At 39.0% G+C, this 15,690-nt stretch overlaps 1 protein-coding gene across 6 annotated transcripts in view; it reads right to left on the bottom strand.

Annotated features, from left to right (window-relative positions):
- Positions 1-15,690, bottom strand: part of MGAT5 (alpha-1,6-mannosylglycoprotein 6-beta-N-acetylglucosaminyltransferase) — a 134,809-nt gene that overhangs the window by 101,688 nt on the left and 17,431 nt on the right. Inside the window, exon 1 of one of the 6 annotated variants that reach the window (XM_087884292.1) lies at positions 13,033-13,701. The exons of the other annotated variants lie outside the window; for them this stretch is intronic. The gene's annotated coding sequence lies outside the window, so the exon portion shown is untranslated. Of the gene's footprint in view, positions 1-13,032; positions 13,702-15,690 lie in introns of those variants that run through there. 6 annotated transcript variants of the gene reach the window in all.

Here is a 15,690-nt window from a genome sequence, read left to right as displayed (position 1 = left end):
ACGTGGATCAGGTATATGAGATATCAATCTCAATTCCACTCATCAGCACACAGGAATGTACCATAGTTTGCCCTGACAGTTTTGATTGAGGTGTGGTTTCTTCCTTGACTTGATCAAGGAATTATTCCTTCCCCAACTCATTATCTGGTTTTGTTTCCTGCTTATCTGGGTGTTGTTGCTAGGATGGATGTATTCTGGGTTGTTTCCTTTATTTTTGGTTGTATCTTTCAAATGCTATAAATGCTGATGATGTAAATGAGATTTATCTTTGTGTTTCTGCTGTTGGCTGATTTATGTGAATGCTCCACTTCTAGGAATTTCCTAGCATTTGGAGATTTGTGTTGGTGTAAAATACCAAGTTTCTCAGTTGAAATTGTGGTTGAATTTGTGTGTCGACAAATTAAGGATTTTTCATTATGTTTTTTTTTATTTATTGATATGGGGGAGGGGGTGTTTCCTGCCAATCTTCTGTATAGTAGCTATTATAGTCTTTACACTGAATGTTGTAAATTACCTGCATTTTTTTCCATGGATACTGAGTCTTTGGGTTTGCTAAGTTATTTTGGAGGCATATTGTTGATTTGTATGCTACAGTGATGCCAACCAGATGTAATAGTCTATTGGTTGTATCAGAGATGTTTTTGAGATCTCAGATCTCTGAGCTATCCTTTCCATAGACTGTAGTGATACTTTTACAATAGGTTGTATAACTTGGCATTTTTGAATGGATATTTGTTGTGCTGAGAGAGGTTGTAAAAATAATCCTTTTTCTCTTTTTGGAATTCTGATATTCTTAATATGTGGAGGGAAGGTTTTTAAAATAAGTAATATTTATCTGTTCTTAAATGAACAAGTAACCTAGACTTTTAAAAATCGGTGTTGCTTAACATCAACCCTCTTAAAGCATGAAATAAAATTAACTTTCAAGAGCGGTTTTGTAGAATATTAAATTTTGTTCAAATAAAAATGGCTACAGCTATGGCTATGGCACCTCTTTCAATCTTATATATGCATTTGCCTTTCAAAATTGTTCAAATCTTAGTGGCTGGATTAAAATTATTTCCCATTTAAATGCAGAGTTTACTACTGCCAAAACACAACAGTGTAACTCTGAAACTAGAGAAAGATAATGAAATAGATTCTGAGAATATTAAGCAATTCATCCTTCAGCTATAAAGTTTAGAAACTGAGAAAGTGCATCACTTCCTGAATGGAATTACCCTACATATGGGCATCTTGACTGTTGCATTTTGGTGCAATCAGAACTGCTTAAGATGAAGCACTGATGGGGACATTTAAAAAAAGAAAGAAAAAAAACCCCTTTGTACTGGGATGTTGGAAATGCTGAAAACAATAGAATGATAATGCTATAGTTGGGATCAGGCCTAGAATCAATTCCTAATTTGCTGGTTCACTTCAAAAGGTGCAATAGTTCAAGTTCAAATTAAAGGTAAGAGGAAGAAAAGGATAAACTAGCACTTTATTAGTCATATTTAGAGTCCCTTAGAATTCTATTTTTCAGATTTAGGGTTACCTGGCACTCACCCCAAGTAGCATATAATCAGAGCAGAGAGGGAGCAAAATAAAAGGCACAAAACCCTCTTATTTCCTGGGTACAAGAATTCAGATTACTTAATATTATATTCCTATATTTCTGAGCATCATGTTAATTCTCATTATGAACATTTTCTGTAGCAGGATAGAAATCTTTTAAACTTGAGGAAACATCATGCCTGGTTATTTCTATGGATTATGGCTGTGTAGAAGAACCTCATCCTAAAAACATGCACTTTCCCCCACCCAAAAGATGATACAATATACAAAAACAAACCAAAGAGTAGTGGTGTTGTAACCAGAGGTGGGTTTCAGCAGGTTCTGACCAGTTCTGGAGAACCGGTAGCCGAACTTTTGAGTAATTCGAAGAACCGGTAGTAAAAATTCTGACTGGCCCCGCCCCCATCTATTTGCTGCCTCCCAAGTCCCAGTTGATTGGGAGGAAATGGGGATTTTGCAGTAACCTTCCCCTGGATTGGGGTGGGAATGGACATTTTACAGTATCCTTCCCCTGCCACGCCCACCAAACCATGCCATCCCACCAAGCCACACCCACAGAACCAGTAGTAAAAAATTTTGAACCCCACCGCTGGTTGTAACACACAACTGGCTAGCTTGAGAGTAGCTACCCAGGAAAGGAACTTCTTCCTTTCACTCTGATGTCAATATGATAAAGGATTTTGTAATCCTATTTAATCCCTTCCAATTTAGTATAAAAAGACCTTAACTAACCTTTGACAGTCTTTCATTTTTTCAATCCGGAAGAGGAATTTAAGAACAGGAAAGAAAAGAAGCTGGATTTGGCATTTATAATCCATGTGTAAGAACAGATTTTGGTTGGTATAAAGTGGTATTTTCTATTGAGTAATAGAAAATAGAATAGAATGTTCAATAGAATGTTCACTTAAAATAGCAACATAAATTACATTACAGAGAAAATAACCAATGAAAATAGGAGAAATTTCCATATTCCAGAGAAAGGCATACTGGTATAAAAATAAATCTTCATTTCAGTAATTCAAGATAGTGGTTTAGAAATACAAACACACAGACAATATGCCTGCTATATCTTTTTATTCATTAGTAATCTGAAGAGTATTTTCACTAGCAATTTCAAACGATGGTCATGATTTTTGCTTCCTTTATTGAATGCATCTCGCTTTAATTGCAAGCACACAGTACCTTCAACTGATCTTCCATTATTTTTGCATGGTTTTATATTATTACTTAACATTACACAAACTTTTGTTCTTTTGATCCACTTACTGTAGGGAATGATAATTTCACTCATTTTGAAGTATTGAAGAGTAGTACTGAAGTATAGAAATAGTTGAGACATAAGACAGGTACACCTCAAGTTACAATTCATATGAAGATGGTTTGAAGTTATAACTGACCTGAATGAAGGAATTTATTCAGTCCTCAAAGTTCTGGCTGCTGCAGCGCCTCACAAAGTCAATGGGGAAGCCAGCAGCAAAGGTCACAAGTCACATTATCCAAGTCTCCCTATTCCCCAGCTGCTGGCCTTTCTTCATTCACATGCACCATACTTGCTTTTTCATCTTTGCTTGCATGCACTCTGCATCCTCCTTTCTGGCCTACTTGCACTCATGTAGGTATTATGTATGCACTCTGTGCTCCATTTCCCTGACCTATAGGGTTTTCTGTCTGAGCAGGGGGTTGGACTAGAAGACCTCCAAGGTCCCTTCCAATTCTGTTATTCTATTCTATTCTCTTCTATTCTATCATTATGAGCGGGTCATTAAGTGGTCACATGATACTGCACTTTATAACTGCATTGCTTAGCAATGGGAATCCCAGTCTCAAATGCAGTTATAACTCAAGGACTATCTGTACAACATCAATTTTTCCTAGTTTGTTTCTTGCTGGTACGTTAGCCTTGTTCTCAGAAGTCAATCCATGCTTGAGTCCTACGATTAAATGAGATTTGCCATGAATGAGACACTAAAATTTTTGCTTCTTATATGAAGTTAAAATCCTTCTTACTAAAAATTAATGCAGACTATGGTATTTCAACCAGCATGAAGTCGAAATAGGTTTTTTTTTAATGTAACAAAATTTTCTAAACCTATGAAATAATACTTTTAAAATAAACTTCCATTAGCTTTATTTACATACTTTCAACTTACTCCATCTATACATCAGATTCTTTGTTTTTTCACATCTAGTTAAAATAATATGTAGCATTTTGCATATATTTTATTCTTGTAAGTATTTACAAGATCAGATGTCTTGGAATCAGATGTCTATCTTATTCCATTTCACTTACATTCCTAAAAGCTTAGTTACCTTAAATTATACATAATCTCTCTCTTTCCCATACTCACATTGCTGTACAATGAAACAGAAACATTAAATATTTTAAAAGCTTTCTTTAAGACATACGTGGGTAGATGTGTGACCATAACCAATTTGGTAATTTAGTATTTATAGCTCATAGGGAAAAATAAGGAAGTCTATACCACCAAAATGAGACACAGACTAATGAGACACAGTGGGGATAAACATCAAAAGGAAAGTTGAACTATACAAAACTGCTGATTTCAGGATATTTCTTCTTTAAAAAGCAAGACCCTTTCATTGAAAATATACATTTTATCCCCATTAAATTGTTTCTGAATAAACACGAACTATTTCAGAAACTGCCTGGAGTTAAACATACATTTCAAAATATTCTCCTCCAGTAGTGCTTTTAGGTAATTTTGGAATCTGAAATTTATCTTGCCATCTGTAATATTTCAACTGTGAAGCACACATATAAAATTTCACTTTCCCTCCCCCAAACCATCCCACGGTTTGAAATTGTCTTTGCATCCCTGATATATTAGAACATGAAAAACAGCAGCAGCAGCAGCAGTTCAGAAGCAGCTGCCAACTCAATACAAAAATATTGTAAACAAATAGATAGCAAGAAAACAAAATGGTTGTTGCCTACTTTACCAAAACAGCACTACGGAACATTACAGTATACAGCAAGACATGCACGCCCATTTTTAATAATCCCTGTAGTTTGTGTTCCCTTAGTAAACATCAAGGCATCTTATTTCGGTTGAACACAGTTTGCTTCTTACATAATACTTACATGTGTTGCCCAACTGCACATTCAAGTCATCCCTCTCTTGCAAAATCATTATGTGAAACTGATGGTTTCCAAAAGAAAAACTTGGGATTGCTGCTTGATCTCTCAAAGGGCTGGTAACCTTATATGGGGTGGGGCCACAGATCTGCAGTGTACCTTTATTTTATTTTTTTTAAAAAGCAATTCCAGAGAGTTTGGAGGAAAGAGAATAAAATTCAGAACCCTCCGTTAAAGGATATTCCAGGATTTGATAATTAATATAAGGATAAGTAATTTAAGCTGCTGGACATCACCTTTAACACCCTGCATGCTTGAATATCTGCAGGGCTACCTTTATTGCAAGTCAAGTAGAGCAGGCTCTCTCCATGCCCCATAACTGAAAAACTATCACCTTCACAGTGACAAGATGGCTTTTATGACAGTCTTTCCTTTGGAAATAACATATTCTGGCACAAAAAGCCCCTCTCACTTTGGCATTAGGAAAATCTTAAGTAATTAGTTGAAAGTATGGTTGGCTATGTGGTTATCTATTCCATTCTAGACATATCATTGATGTGAAATTTGGTTTCTGATACAATCTGAGTTACAGAGATAGGAACTGTATGATTAAGAGTTGGCTCTGATTGGAGTGGCTGAAAAGCCCTATGAGATACCTACACCACCACCCGTATGTTTTCCTTACATTAATGCCTGCCAACTGGAATTGTACCTGCAGTTTGTGGTGGAGTCTAGAATTCCAACAGGAATTAGAGGATAGCACTTTAAGAAACATTGGTACAGGAAAAAATAAATACTCTTTCCCCTGGTAGTCCTCCCTTAATCACAATTAAGCCTGGATTTTTTGTTGTAATTGTTGCTTAAATATTCTGTATATTCATAGAATTATACATTGACTAATTTACTTAATTAATATTAATATTAATAATATTATATAAATAATTTATATCATCAACCCAGTTTACTATGTTTCTCTAGTGTTTTAAACTCTTTTAGGTAAATTTGTCTCTGTTACTTACATTTCAAAGACCACACATCCTGCTATATTGGGGAGGGGTCCCCCTTGTTGAGATGTGCCCACCGGGCTTCCGCGCATTTCATCAGCCGAGGGCCCAGGGTAGGGGTGGGGGAGTGGCGGTTATTGTAAAGGAAGGCCTCTATCCTAGGGAGGCCACTGTACCTCAGATAGCCAGATGTGAGTCTCTCCTTGTGAAGTGGGGCCATGGGATGCAGGTGGGCTTGCTGATTGCGTACCTGGCTCCCTGCTGCATGGCAGCGGCCCTGCCCGAGCTCCTCAACGTCATAGCCGGGGTGGCGGTTGATACCCCCAGGCTTTTGGTCATGGGGGATTTCAACCTGCCGTCCATCGGTGAAACGTCGGAGTGGCTCGGCAGTTCATGGCTTCCATGACAGCCATGGACCTGACCCAGTTAATTCATGGCCCTACTCACGCAGAAGGACACACTCTGGACTTGGTTTTTGTCTCTGGTCAGTGGCTGAATGGTCTAGATACAGGGGACATAGTCATTGAACCCTTGTCATGGTCAGACTATTCTCTCCTTAGATTTGACTTCCTGACCACTACACCCCGCCGCAGGGAGGCGGAACCAACTAGGTGGTTCCGCCCCAGGCACCTGATGGATCCTGATAGGTTCCAAATGGAGCTTGGGCCATTCCCTGAGACTCTGGCTCACAATTCGACGGAAGACCTGGTGGCTGCCTGGGATAGGGCGGCTGCTGGTGCTTTAGATCGGGTCGTACCTTTGCGGCCTCTGACCCGGCGCCGAATCGGCCCAGCTCCTTGGTTCTCCGAGGAGCTGAGGAAGATGAAGCGCCGGAAAAGACGCCTAGAGAGTAGTTGTAGGGCTAGTCGTTCTGGATCTGACTGAGCACTAGTGAGGTCTTATATCAAGACTTACTTAGTGGCGATAAAAGCGGCAAAGTGTAATTACTTTTCTGCTCTTATCGCGTCAGCAGATAATCGCCCAGCTGCCCTGTTTAGGGTGACCTACTCCCTTCTCCATCTGGGAGCACGGGAAGACCCCTTGCAAGGGCGTGCTGAGGATTTTGCGCATTATCTGCATGATAAAATCGCTCAAATTCGGGACGGCCTGGACTCTGACTGGGTGGGTTCAGGCGAGGTGTCTGAGGCGGGTCTTGAGAATGTTATCTGGGAGGAGTTTGATCCTGACTCCCGAGGACGTGGACAGGATGCTGGGGAGGTTGAACGCAACATGTTTATTGGACCTGTGTCCTGGCTGGTGCTGGCTACCCAGGAGGTTATACAAGGCTGGCTCTAGAGGATTATAAACCCTCACTCAGAGGCTTCTCTGAGTGAGGGTTTCTTACCTCCCATCTTGAAAGAGGCAGTGGTGAGGCCCCTCCTCAAGAAGCCTTCTCTGGATCCGGCTGTTTTGGCAAATTATCGTCCTGTCTCCAACCTTCACTTTGTGGCGAAGGTTGTTGAGAGTGTGGTTGCGCGACAGCTCCCACAGTACCTGGATGAAACTGTCTATCTGGATCCGTTCCAGTCCGGCTTCAGGCCTGGGTACAGCACGGAAACGGCATTGGTCGCGTTGGTTGATGATCTCTGGAGGGCTCGGGACAGGGGATGTTCCTCTGTTCTGATCCTATTAGATCTCTCAGAGACTTTTGATACCATCGACCATGGTATCATGCTGCGCCGGCTGGAGGGGTTGGGAGTGGGAGGCACCGTTTTACGGTGGTTCTCCTTCTATCTCTCCGACCGGTCGCAGTCCGTGTTGGCTGGGGGGCAGAGGTCGACCTCGAGGCAGCTTGTTTGTGGGGTGCTGCAAGGGTCGGTCCTCTCGCCTCTCCTGTTCAACATTTATGTGAAGCCGCTGGGTGAGATCATCCGTGGATTTGGGGTGCGGTTCCATCTGTATGCTGATGATACTCATGGATACATTTCCATTCCAGACCACTCCAACGATGCCCTTGAAGTAATGTCCCGGTGCCTGGAGGCCGTGCGGGTCTGGATGGGGAGGAACAGGCTCAGGCTCAACCCCTCCAAGACCAAGTGACTGTGGCTTCCGGCGTCCCGATATAGCCAGCTGGTGCCATCGCTGGCTATTGGGGGTGAGTCATTGGTCCCCTCGGAGAGGGCTCGTAACTTAGGTATCCTCCTGGATGCACAGCTGTCTTTAGAAGAGCATATGACAGCCGTAGCCAGGGGGGCTTTTTATCAGGTTCGCCTGATACGCCAGTTGCGTCCCTTTCTGGATCAGGACTCCTTATGCACGGTCACTCATGCCCTCGTCACCTCTCACCTGGACTACTGCAACGCTCTCTACATGGGGCTCCCCTTGAGGAGCACCCGGAGGCTCCAGCTGGTCCAGAATGCAGCCGCGTGGGTAATTATGGGGGTGACATGGTGCTCCCATGTAACACCACTCCTGCGCGAGCTGCACTGGCTCCCAGTGGTCTTCCAGGTGCGCTTCAAGGTATTGGTTCTCATCTTTAAAGCGCTCCATGGCTTAGGGCCTGGATACTTACGAGACCACCTTCTGCCACCGATAACCTCCAACCAGCCAATCCGCTCCCACAGAGGGTCTCCTCAGGGTGCCGTCGGTCAAGCAATGTCGACTGACGACCCTCGGGGGAGAGCCTTCTCTGTGGGGGCACCCGTCCTCTGGGACGAGCTACCCCCAGGAATACGACTGATCCCGGACCTCCGTACTTTCCGCGTTGAAGACCTTCTTATTCCAGCAAGCCGGGCTGGCTTAAAATTTTAATGGGCTATTTTATGGGTAAAGGGTTTAGGGAAGCCAAACTGATTTAATTCTGTTTTAATTTATTTTAAATTTTCTACTGTATGTATTTTAATTCTGGCTGTTCACTGCCCTGAGTCCTTCGGGAGAAGGGCGGTATACAAATTTAATAAAACAAAACAAACAAACAAACATATAGAAAATTAATAGCTGGGCAGTAAAATAGTTTAGAAGCAGGAGATTACTTACAATAACTCAACATAGGCAACAAATGGCATCATGTGCATTGCAAAATAATTGGAACAATGATTCAGTAATGTCATGGAATGATTTAGTAATAAGTCCAACGTATTTGTGACTTCTTGGTGATCAGATGTTCAACGGAATTAAAGTTTCAGAAGAATTAGGAATTTATGCTTCTCAGATAATGCGTAAGGATGTTGGACAAAAATTTTATGAATCAGAATGTTTTGAAATTATGGACTGAGAATCTTGTTTTAGTATTGATTTTATTAAATTATTAATCTTCTATAATGAAGATTTTTGTATTACTGAACTGCAGATAAAGAAATGCACTCATTGCCTATCTTAATTTTATTGTCCACTTAGCAGAGTCCTACACATTTACTAATTTTAGAGAATTTTTTTTCTTTTCTTTTTAGGTACATCATAAAATTATAGAAAGGGCTGGTGCATTAAAGGCTTTCAGAACCAAATAAAAACATTTTAAACTAACCATTTCCTGCTCTTCCTTCTGGGCGAGGAATGATATCATCTGACAGCCACATGGTGACATGACAATGTACGAAGGCATTGCTTATGTGACATGTAATTACTCTTCAATCTCTATGCAGCTTTTAATATCATCCACCATGATATTCCAAGTTAGGGATTGGAAATATATCTGTTGAGGTTCTACTCCTTCCTGGACTAAAGGCTTCAGATTGTAATTCAGGTGATTATTATTCCATTTTACAACTTTTGAGTTAAAGAGCCTTGGTACTACAGTGGTTTAAAGCACCCTGTTATTAACACAGCTGCCTCCAATTTACTGCTGGTTCGAATCTCTCCAAGGCTCAAGGTTGACTCAGCCTTCCATCCTTTCTAAGGTAGGTTAAATGAGGACCCAGTTTGTGGGGGCAATAAGCTGACTTTGTATAAAATATACAAAAGTATGAAGGCTATTGCTTAGCGCACTGTAAGCCACCCTGAGTCTCCGGAGAAGGGCGGCATATAAATCAAATTAAAAAAAAAAAAAAAAAAAAGGATGTCACAAATTTTAAGTGTATCCCCCATGTTTTCTAGCATCTGTATAAAGTTGCTAGCAGTGATCTTCAGGGATTGTGGGACTGAATACAATCTATAGGTAGATGACCACCCAAGTCTACTCCTTTCCATGTTAACCAAATACGTCTTGGGCTGATTCCTGGTTGATCCCGAATTGTGACCTGAGAAGCTGTAAAAACTTTAAACTGAAACCAGACAAATTAGTAGTTGGAGAGATTTGATTGGGGTAGAGAAGTCCTAACCTCTTTATGACTTACAACTACACCTCTTCTTGGTTAGGTCTAATCAGGCTATTATTATGCATACAAGGGCTATCTACTGATTAAATTACTGTAAAGCAGGTTATCCTTGAAAGAAACTTTGCACTGGGTCCAGAATACGTCATCCAGACTTCAGTTGAGTGCTGCCCAATGACAGTCTATAACATCTATTCTGTCAACACTATAATAGCTTCCCTTTTGTTCTTGTTCAAATTCAAGGAGCCTGATACATAAATCCTTTAATGCTTTGAAACCTGCCAAGCCATAAAGAGGCTCACCTGAAAATGACTAGAGGGGTCAACTTTCTTAGTAGCATCACTGTATTTATGGATTTCCCTCTCACTAGAAGTTCAGACTATTCCATTCTCGGTTTGTTTTTTTTAAGAAGCTAAAGAACATTTTTATATCCAAACTTCCTTCCACAACCACCCAACATATTACTTAATATATTACTTAAATTTTACTGCTCAAATATTTTAAGTTTGGAGCTATGAATATTCACCAGCTATGGATCATAGTAATTTATGAAGATAATAATAGATCTGATGTAGTAAAATGTATTCGATTACCAAATTTGTATTATTGTTTTAGATCTATACTGTGAACTGTTGTGAGCTGGTAAATGAGATAGAATAAATGAATGCTCTGGCTGTTTCTGAAGTAGCGACTAAAATATGCTATAAAGCAGGGGCTTCAAGCTGGCAGCCCTTGGGCCGGATTCGATACACGCAGGCCATGCCCATGCCAGTTCCATGAGTTTGACACCTGTGCTATAAAGCACACATCTATTTCTACGAAGGAAAAAACTAAATCTGTAGACGGGTTTACAGTCACTGAAAAATACAATGTCATTTTTGTCACTAAGTATACTGTATGAATTGTGATTTCCAAACCATGGTTTATAATTTTTTTAAGTAATTGTGGTTTATGTAAGTCACAACTGAACACATCATCTGAGAGTGATGAGATCTCATGTTCTTTGAATTCTGAATCTCACACAAGTATATAAGTATAACTTATCTTCCGCAATTATACTATTAATTCTCTTTACTATGCTTGTAAAAAAAAGAAAAATGGTATATTTATGTAAGTTCTAAATAAATGAGTGTGCAGTGTATATTAAAGTTCATGTTAATTAAGCATATTGCAATAGTACCAATTTAATGTCAAGTTCTTAATTGTGAGGGCCACATACTAGAGTTAGTTTCTTCTAAGTGAAGAGATCTGAGAGCACATAATGACAGAGAGAACTGCAGGGTACATGTGACCAGCAGTTTCCACAGGTCTTCAAAGCAACCTTTTAACTATTTTCCACACTGTGAGTGGCAGCTCTGCATTTGTTGTATCTCTGCAATGTTTCTGAAGCAGCCGAGTTTATTGTGATCCAGTTATCACTGGAAAGTCAGTAGTGATGGTAATTGTTTTAGCTCAGTGTTATAAAATATTTCAATGTTCAGCGAACAAGGCATTAGTAAAGTACTTTAAGTCATATTAAGATGATCACTGCATCCCACAAGACATCTACACAGATTGCATACTTTGTTACACATTTTGCGGGTAATTCCCCAACAAAATAAATTCTCCTGCCAACTTGTACAGTAGTGGTACAAGCACTAGTACACATGGCTATTCTGTGTACTAGTGCTTGCCGTCTGGAAAGAACTTACTTACGTAGGTGTCTCCTACGACAACTTTTAGCCTTCTACTGAAAACTAATATTTTTACCTAGATTTTACCTATGAATGGTTGTCTTTTTATTCCCCTTACCTCAATTTTAAATAAAACATTTACTGTTTTTGCATTGTTTTGTGTACATACACACATATATATTTGTAACAATAAATATGAACTGTATCTGCATAGAAAAGTGTATTGAGATATATTAAATACATGGATACATACAATTCTGGAAAGCTTCAACTAGGAGTTAGAATTCTGTGTACATTTTGGAAATTAGTAAAAATAAAATTGGTATTGGCTGTGTTACACGTAGGAGTGAGAGATTGGCTTAGGTGTGTCAAATTAATAGAAATTATAACTTAGCTATGTGAAACCTGCTGTAGGTTGAGTCACAGAAAATGTTGAAATAACCCAGGCACTTTCATTTAATCAATATGTACAGCTGCACTTCATTTACTAATATGCTCCTCAACCACTTTCTTTGGCTGCCTTCTTTTCATGTATGTGTAGGCTACTTGTCTTCAGAAATTCTAGTGATTATAGTTAGATTTTCTGTGCTTCCATTTATATTTTGGAAATCTTTTTCTAGCATTCAAAGCTGGCATGGATCCTGAAAACTTTGGGTTTAATCTTAAACTAACTTTATAGAAGTTAGAATCACTTTTCTCCTAATAGCTACCCTGCACCCCACCCAAAAGAACTTTTAAAGATCAGTTAGAGATGCACACAGGAAAAAAATTTCTTTCCAAGAATTTCTGTTTATTATCTTATATTAAGAGGTTCTAATTTCTAACAGGAATGAGAAATATGTTTATGTGCAGTATTTAAAATCCAGCCAAAGTGCCAGCATTGTTAATGTTTTTAATGTTTCATAAAAAAAAAGACCATATTTGTTATTCAAGTTGACAAAGATCCATGCTTACTAGTATCTCTTATTTCATTGGCAAGCGCAGGTAAAATACAACTCTCAGAACATCTAGTATGCCCCCAAGCAGTCACTTATGATCTAAGGAGAATGTAACACGACTAACTAGTTCTTCCAATGTTGCTTTCAAGCCAGTAGCTCTCAACAATAAGTCTTTCAAAAACAATGGGTTAGAACTTGAAAGAACTAAATAACATTTTTTATAATTACCAAACCATCTCATGCTATTTGTGGAGAAGAATCAGATGCTGGGGAGAAAAAACAAAACTGTTTGGTAACTATAATTCAGTATGACTGAAACTCTAGGTGTTTTCAGAAATGACTACAGAAACAGAAAAGGAGGAAAATGTTGTTTTTCCACAAAGCGGAAAATACCCTTATGGATATATTCCACTTTTGTTCCAGTCCTAAGTAATTATCCCCTTTCTGGTCAGAAAAAAGTCATAGGTCAAACTGATGTATGGTAGATATCTATAGCATGTTTGCTTAATTACTTACAATTAATTAATTTGGAACATCTTTCCTTGGAGTTTGCAGCCTTCTGGAAAGCCTTGAAGATCTGGCTTTTCCCCACTTGTGTTGGGGTAGAGAAAAGTTGGAATCCAGTGACATCGTTGAATGGAGGGGTGTTTTGGAGAGTACCAGAGGTGTCTGCAATGTTTTATGTACAGTATTTGTTGTTTTTATTGCTATGTGTAAGGCCCATGGTGTTTAAAATGGGCAGCTATATGTCTTTTCACTAAATAAATAAAGCTGATAATTTCTGCACATTTGTTGGGCTCTAATTTCTGAAACAGATTCTACATCTATCTCCCCTCATAACAGAACCACATAAATAGTTTTATTTAAAGCATATGTACACCTATGCTCTGTTCTCACTATTCAAATTTTCTTTTATTTAAGGCAGAAGTGGATAAAGTAGCAGAGAACACCACTTGGCAGAATACAATTAAGTAACCTCACTTTATTAAATCAACTTCCTCCTTGTTAGTTTATATTCAAAACAAATATAAAATGTCTTGGGCATAATAACCATAGCGATATTGTTAAAAACTCCTGAGGGACACTAACTGTAACCACATCTTCAACAGAACAACAGAATACCGAGATGGAAAACTGTTCTAGCTACTTCCTCTACTCAATCAGAAAACCACCTCTTTGAGCCACTTTCCAGCAAAAATATATAATAACTGTTTAAAAGTTACAAAGTTATTAAGATATGCTATTTATAACAGAAGCAGCCTCTTTTCTCAAGCATATTTTAAGTGATCCATTTAATTATAATTTTCTTCAACCTTTGAAGAACAAGACAAACTTTCTTGTTAGTTCTGATTTAAATGATCAACACACAGCAGTCTTTTAGTATTTTGCGTTTTGTTTCCTTTCATCAGGCACCAAGCAAAAGTAAATGAACCACTCAAATATTTTACAAAAATGAGACTGGACTAGAAATCAGGACACCATGAAATGAAATCCAAATGGGCATGATACCAGTAAAGAAAGAAGGCAAGGGTATCAATTCACTCCCTTATTAACATTTATCACTGCATTAGAAATATTGGCAGAAAAATTACAAGGTGATAAAGAAGCAACAGATTTTAAAATTCATAGAGAGTACTTAAGAGATGGAGGAACCTAATGGTTTCTTGATTAGGATCTTTTGCAATTATCAACATGAATGTACTACCAAAGCGAAACTATTTCAAATGGCACCAATCAGAATTTCAGAGAGAATTTTACATGAACAACAAGAAACTGTCAGTACAGGGAATCCTTGTATGAATGAATGAATGAAAAACTCATTCAGCAACCATTTGAAATTGTGATGGTGTTAAACGAGTGGTACTTAAGACCGGTCCTCAAAGTTTCAACTGTCACAGCACCCTCTGCAGACACGTGATTGCAATTCAGATGCTTGACAACCACCCCATAGTTACAAGGGTTGCAGTGTTCTAGATTCATATTATCACCATTTGCAACCTTCTCTGCTGTCTTCTCACTAGCAAAGTCACTGGATAAGCCAGTAGGGAAGTTGCCCCTGCTGCTTTTCCTCCGGAGGAGCCCCACGACTACAAGGATCTCATACTTTGTAGCATATGCCAGCCTGATAATTTAATAATTTTAAATTGTTTTTAACTTTTGTATTGTTGGTTTTATCTTGGCTGTACACCGCCCTGAGTCCCCTTGGGAGAAGGGCGGTATAAAAATTTAATAAAACTAAAACTAAAACTAAACTGATATAACCTCTGTTTGCACTCCATAGCGCATGCCCGCCCACCCACCACCTGGCCATGCTCACACGTCAACACTCTCCTGCCTGCGCAGCAGCATCCCTCCCATGCCCAGATGCTGCTCAGGTGTCTCTATACCATTCACACCATCTGCTTGTGAACTGCCTGGAACTTATGGCTTCCTACCGGCTTCCCCACTGATTTTGCTTGTTGGAAGACAGCAGGATGTCACAAATCAGAGTCATTTGAGGTTGTTGCTTAACAACCAGCAATTCTCGCTTAACAGTGACTGCCAGATTACCACTGCTAAGTAATGTAATCAAATGACATCACACTTTAGGAGCGCTATGGTTAGCAATGAAAATTCCGGTCCCAATCATCTTTGTTAAGCAAGGACTACCTGCAAATTCATATGGAGCAGAAGAGTCGAACAAAATATTGTACACAGAGAGAAGTGGCCTCGCCCTTCCAAATTTTATATAGTATCATAAAACAAGCTGCCTGTCACATTAACAAGTAGATAAAATTTCCAAATAGCAGAATGACAATTTTAGGAGCTGACTTAGCCAATGGATGTCATAAATATTTATGTTAGAGAGTTACACAGGAGGAAAAAAAACTTAAGAGGACATATTATTGCACAACTTTTCGTAAAAATATGGAATTCTGCTAAGGGAATAGTAAGCTTTACAATTTACCTCTAGCTTCTTCTTCAAATGTTTTTCATGGCAAAGATAATTACAGCAAGAAAAATGTAATTACATATGGAGATATAGTTCACTCAGATTCTACAAATAGACTAAAAACACTACTTACTGAAGGCTCAAATATACCATGGCTGATGTATTTACAAACAGCCACAAGGATAAAATCAGATCTCAAGGAAGAAGAGCCATTTAAAACAAAAACATAGAATTTAACATTT

This window comes from Pantherophis guttatus, chromosome 1 (genome assembly GCF_059756535.1).
Source record: "Pantherophis guttatus breed Tessera chromosome 1, ASM5975653v1, whole genome shotgun sequence".
Classification (NCBI taxonomy): Eukaryota; Metazoa; Chordata; class Lepidosauria; order Squamata; family Colubridae; genus Pantherophis; species Pantherophis guttatus.
The sequence above is the reverse complement of the archived record's forward strand: the minus strand, read 5'-3'. Positions and strand labels throughout refer to the sequence as shown.